Source organism: Chinchilla lanigera, unplaced genomic scaffold, assembly GCF_000276665.1.
Source record: "Chinchilla lanigera isolate Chin_1 unplaced genomic scaffold, ChiLan1.0 scaffold00081, whole genome shotgun sequence".
NCBI classification, from domain to species: domain Eukaryota; kingdom Metazoa; phylum Chordata; class Mammalia; order Rodentia; family Chinchillidae; genus Chinchilla; species Chinchilla lanigera.
Genome location: NW_004955482.1, coordinates 4,890,371 through 4,896,840, shown reverse-complemented (window position 1 = coordinate 4,896,840; position 6,470 = coordinate 4,890,371).

Genomic DNA, 6,470 nt, shown 5'->3' with positions numbered 1-6,470 from the left:
GCTGAAGGGAGGGGCAGGGAACAGGAAAAAAAGAAAAATCAAGTTATATCATGTACAGGTACAAACTCCCTGCAATGACCATGATCATTGTGTATACCTGAAATGTACCAATAAACTTAATCTAAAAAAAAAGAAATGGAACCCTGAAAAGAAAAGAAAATAATGATGGAAGCCAGGCATGGTGGCGCACGCTTATAACCCCAGCACTTAGGAGGCTGAGGCAGGAGGGTCACCTTGCATTTGAGGCCACGCACTCTGCTCCCTGAGCCTCAGTTTCCTTCCCCGGAAGATACGGCTGTCCCCAGGCCCAGCTGCCTTCCCAGGCGGCTCTGGGGATGCTGCCAGACTACACCGAAGAGCTGGGGCCCCTTGGAAACTTCCCAGGGTGCTCTTCAAGCATGCATCCTGTGCTGGGCTGGGAATAGTTGGGCATTTTACAGGGAATCACACAGCTAGAGGGCCGTGCGGCCTGGTGGGCGGGGGTCGAGGCCTCGCAGCTCCACAGCCTGGCTGTGCAACCTGAGGGAAGTCACTCAGCCTCTCTGATCCTGTGTCCTGAGCTGCAGAACGGGGAGCAGTAACAGAGCCTCGTGTTACCATGGAGACTGAATGAGTGAGTGAGGGGTACAGTGAGCAGGTGCCATGTAGCAAGAGCTAGGCATCATATATCACCGAGTCTCTCGTGACCTGCAAGACTGGACCTGCTACTATCCCAGCCGTGTGGGGGACGAAACTGAGGCTCAGAGTGGCAGACAGGCAGCCCAAGGCCACCCAGCTGGGATACAGTGTTTATGGAGCCCAGCTGGTCTGGCCGAGTGGGGCTCTGGCTGTGTTTTCTCTGCTCAGAGACAGCCAGGAGGCGCTAGGATGTCCCCCAGCATTGAGCTGGTCTTGTCTGCACCTGCCGACCCCAGGACACCAGCTTCCCCAGGTGGTGTAGGAGTCAAGGAAATCAGGAGGGACTTAGCCCTACACAACGGGATTGGCCCCAGGGCCTTTGCATGACCCCACCCCCACTCTCCCACTGCTCCCCAGGGGCTCAGTGGCTCCCTCCCACCCTCGTGTCCTTGATGAAGCAGGCCCCTGGCCAACTCTGGCTCTCCTCCCCATGTACAGAATTTTTTCTGTATAACTTGTCAGTTTTTGAATGAGTTAGGGTTTCCCAAAGATACAGGGAGGGAGGATGGGTTGGTGGATAGATAGATGACAGGTAGATAGACAGACAGACCAGGAGGTTTCTGCTAAGGAACCGGCTCGTGCTGTCACACACAGGGCCTGGAAGTCTGGAGTGGAGTTTGCAGTCCCCAGCCGAGGCTGAGCGGTGCTGATGACATGGTTTGGCCTGGGGCTGAGGGCCTGGACAGCTCACGGTGTCTGCTTTGCTTCCTTCTCTCTTCTAATAAGCATGTGAACTCCATAGCGATGAGGGCCTCGTGTGCCGTGCCCCCGGCACCACAAAGAGCACACACAGAGTCGGTACTAACAAAGTGCTTGTTGAGTGAATGAGTGAGTGGAGAGAGGCTTTGCGGTGAACGCGTCAGCCAGCGTCCAAGATGGCCCTGTGGCTGCTATGGCCCCTGCCTTGTGCTCTGGTTGGTCACTCACTCTGAGGGACATCAGCCCCACACCACGAGGACACTCAGGTGGCCCTGGGCAGGTCCCCTGGGCAAGTCCTCACCCCGGCAGCATCTGTGCCCCCAAGCTGGGAGCCCTGGCAGCTGTTAAGCTCCGGCCCATTGCATAGAGGGGAAATTGAGGCCCTAGCATCCACGCCCAGGAAGCGCAGGTGTAGGATTCAAGTCAGTCTGCGGGAGGCCGGGGGCCGGGGGTGGGCACAGGGACACCATTTGGAAGGACAGGCCCCAGCCTTTTGGAGGCGTCCAACTCACAGAGCCCTTCCCACGCCATCTCTGCTCCCCCCGCGCTGCACAGGGACCCAGGATTCTGAGGGTGCAGCATCCCCATCTTCTCCAGGGGTGTGACTGGACTCCCAGCCTCCCTCGGCAGTGGGCGTGGACACGTGACCAAGTTCCAGCCGGCACGCAGGGCCAGGGGTCACGGGGCTTGGCCTCCAGGAGCACTTCCTGGACTTCCTGTGGATGTGGGGATGGAGAGGCTCCCTGGGTAGCTGCCAAACACAGGGGCTATTTGTTACACAGCATCTGTTCAGTCTGAAACGCTACCTAATGCAGGACCAGGGATCAATCTCTGTTTCTCTCCCTGTTGCTCTCTCTCTCTGCCACTGAAATGCCAAGATGTGTTTTCCACCTGACCTGCTCAGTGGATTACAAAGGATGGGACAGGCAAGAGAGAGGGGTAGCAGGCATGGATGGCCCCAGCCTCTACCTGTCCCCCCAGCATGGTCCGGCCTTCGTACACAGCACCTCAAGGGGATAACAGCAAACACAAGGGGGAGACTGAGGCTCAAGATCACGAAGCAGGGGGCGGGCCAGGAGGAAACGGGGGCTGAGCTCTTGCCTGTCCAAGTCTTGAGACGCAGGACCCAGGACGGGGCCCGGCTCTGCCCTCGGGGTGCCAGGTGGGCAGGTGCGTGAAAGAGTGAGTCAGCGGGAGGATGATCTCGGTGGACCCGGGAGACCCGGCCCCCAGGAGTCCTGGCACCGCGGAGGCGCCTGCCGAGCACAGCCCGGAGACAAGTCCGGGCCGGGGGAGGCCGCGAAGCCGGTCCGCACCTGTAGGACAATTTGCTTTGGCAGCAGCATGGAAGGAAAAATTCCAATTTGTGTTCCGTGCGACTCCTTTGAAGGTATTTATGGAACAGCCCTGCTCCTGGGTGGCAGTGAGGCCTGGGGCCATGCCAAGCCCTGCGGGCGGCCGAGGAGACCAGAGCAATGATTTGATTACTCGCTCTCAGAGGGGCCTGGCCACATCTGTCTCCCCCTCTGATCCCCTCGTCCTCCTCCGAAAGCTGGGGTCCTATGGAGTCAGGAGGTGCTGGGGGCAAAGCCAACTAGCACGGGGCCAGGGCCAGCGCCAGGACCACAGATCTGTGGTGGGAGGGAAATGAGGAGCTGGCTGGCTGGAGGAATCCCGGCCAACTTCCTGGTGGCGGAGGTGGCCGGGTTAGCACCAGGGCTGCTCCAGTTTAGGGCCTGGACAGTGACAGCGAAGACTGGCAGGCTCTTCTGTGAGCCGCTGGTGCTTGAGCTCCCGGGCTTCAGGCACAAGGAGCCCCCTCAGCGCAGTGAAGGCGCAGACTAGGACTCCGCCCATCCGTGACGGGTCCCAGGTGTAACATGGGGCTGTGATCTCTGGTCCCTGCTCTAACAAATCACGGACAAACGCCAAGGCTCAGAGCTTCGAACTCCAGGAGCTCAGAGGGCGGGGATGGATGCCCAGACTGGGACCCACGTGTCCCAAGGCCAGAATCCCAGCGTCCCCAGAGCTGGGATAGAGGTGTCTCCGGGCTGGTCCCCTGAGGCCTGAGCACAGGCCCCATCGCTGCCTTTGCAGCCTCTGCCCCAGGTCTGGCCTTGCCTTCTGACCTCGCTTCCCTCTGCCCCAGCGGCCCAGATTATCGGGGTCATCTCGGGCTCCGGAATCCCTGGTTTAATCACAGCTGCAGGGTCCTCTTCCCCAGGCACTGCACAGAGTGGGGGCAGGGACGCAGATGCCTCAGGGGCTGGCTGTGAGCACCGGGGCAGGACTGGGCCAGGCCCCGTCATCCAGGCCACCAGCGTCCCGGGATTCCAGCCCTCACCCGATCTCTGAACCCGAGTGTGGATCCTCCAGCTGTCTGTCGCATCCACTTGTTCAGTAGATGTAAACTACACACTTACTGTGTGCCGGGCCATTTTTCAAGGCACTGGACGTGCAGCGGCGACCCAGCCAGGAACGCTTTTTTTGTCTGACATCCACTCAGTTCTACAAGGAGAGAAGACTCAGCTGACAGCAGCTTGAACATGTTCATCCGTTATTTCCCGTGGTGAGTCAGGAGGAGCGAGCCCAGAGTTTGGCCAGTCAGTGCCACTGTGAAGGTCTTTCCTGGTTGCCTGGCCTCAGCTTGGTGCCTACTGCAAGTGCCCCTCCCCCACCAAAAGAGCTGCCATTGCTCCAGCCGATACACCAAGGCCCAACAGCCAGGAAGTGAGAAACATGAAACCTTTCTCCAAAGTCACTGAAGCCCTGCACACACGAGTAAGACTTCGGCACCATGCCCTTGGCTTAACTCACCCCAGTAAAGGAAGCGGGGTAACTGCAGTTGCCTGGGACCCCTGAGGATTCCCCTTGGAGCTGGAGATGTGTCACACTCACACGGAGAGGCGTAGATCCCTTGCTAAAATCAGGACAAGAAAAGGGCATCCGGTGGTTGGGGTTCAAAGCCTGACTCTGTCCTGTTCTCCCCAAGGAACCTGGGACCTCGCTTTCCTTATCCATAAAGTGGCTGCAGCGGTGCACCCCAGCTTACCTGTCCTCGGGCCACCCCACCCTGTCCACTGGGCAGGGGACAGGGCATCAGTCCTGTTCTGCTGCTGTGGTCTCAGAAGACAGGGCACCGGAAGCTGCTGCAGGAATACAGCCCAGACCCCACCCAGAAGCAGGGCTGGGGTTCACGGGAGCTTCTGTCCTGTGTCACTGGGCTGTCCCTAGAGTGGCCACAAAGGGTGTGCCCAGAGTGAAAAGAATGTGAGAAGTGCTTACTAAGAGCTGGGTGCTGGGCTAAGTTCTCCGCCCCCACACCTGCTCACCTTCCCTTTATCAGTCACTTGGCCCAGGGCACCAAGAGCACAAGCAGGGGAAGGGCCACAGGGAAGCGACCCGAACGGCTGGAACCCGCAGCTGCAGCTGTCAATGACCAAAACAAAAGGGTAGACAGGTACCGTGGCACGTGCCTGCCATCCCAACCCGAAGAGGCAGGGGCAGCACCCCAACACCTGCTGACATAAGGAGACGCGGTCTCAAAACAGATACGAAGGGTGGGGGTGTCGTTCAGCGCAAAGGCCTTGTGTTAATGCCAGGCCACAAAGAAACAAAATAAACATACACGGTAAAAGCAGACAATCTCATGTTCATTTATGTTTACTAAAATTTCAGATAGGGGCTGGGGATTTAGCTCAGCGGCAAAGTGCCTGCCTGGCAAGCGCAAGGTCGTGAGTTCGGTTCCCGGTACCGGAGAAAAACCAAAAAATAAAAAATAAAATAAAATTTCAGATAAAGGGAGGGAGGGAGGGCGGTGGGACGGTCCAGGCTTCTCTGAAATCAGAGTCCAGCCCCAGCAGACCTGCCGGTGGGGTGCAGCCCCCCGAGCTCCTGCGCTGTGCTGTCCCCAAGTGTGACACAGTCCACCAGGGACACAGCCCGGGCCGAGGGCCCAGGCGGTCTAAAGGCAGAGGAAACCTCGCGCACCCTGGGCCGGGCCCAGCCCTGCCCTGCAGTCTCGTGTGAGGCCGGGCTCCGTGTCCCAGGGCTGTGCTGCTGTCCGGCGTCCCAAGCCAGGGCGTTGGTTTTGGGCCCTCCCTGTCCCATCCTGGAAAGGCGGCAGCCTTGGGCTCAGTCGCTCCCTCTGCGACCTTACCCACCCCAAGGCACAGGTCTCACCGTCTGTGGGGCTGAGAGGGCCCCCTGGGGGACAGGGGAAGGCGGGGCAGCCCTCTCAGGCTCCAGGCCACTCCATATATCTCCTGTCTTCTCGCTTTCTTGGCAATGATCCTTGACGCACAGATTTTAGAAATGGAGACAGTGGGGCTCAGAGAGGGAAATGGGCTTTCCTGAGGTCACACAGCTCAAGACAGACCCAGCTGGAATCAGAAGCCAGTTTGTCTCTAAAACCCAGGACACTGGGGCCTGGGTGAAGGGCAACGGGTTCCATAAGAAGACACATGTCCCGCCAGGAAGAGCAGGGCGGGACAGGCTGCTAGAGACGTCCCCGGGAGCCGAGTCCTCCTCCTCTTCGCTCTGCCATCCTTGGGGGTGATGCCACATGCAGGCTGGGAACAAAAGGAGCAACAGCCGGGGAATTCGCTCCACACTGGAGTCCAGGAACGAACTGAGACCCTCCCTAGCATGGAGACAGAAGGACTTCTTCAGAAGTCCCACCCCAGATGATCTCCCTGACATCTTATTGGCCAGAATTCAGTCACATGCCCACTCCTAATCCAATCTCAGGAAAAGAGGCTGGCTCGCTCTCAGACCAATCAGAGCTTTCCCTGAGCCCTCAAGCCAATCGCACCTTTCCCTGGGCTCTCAGACCAATCAAAGCTTTCCCTGAACCCTCAGACCAGTCAGAGCTTTCCCTGAGCCCTCAGGCCAGTCAGAGCTTTCCTTAAACCCTCAGGCTAATCAGAACTTTCCCTGGGCCCAGGGCAGGCTCAGCTGAGGCTCACTGCTGGATGGAAGAGGTAGGAACCCCCATAAAATTGGGGGAGTTGTGCTGGTAAGAGCCAGCAGTATCCACCCACCGGACGTCCCAGGACTGTGCGTCTCTACTGCCAGTGACGCCTGCAGTGAGT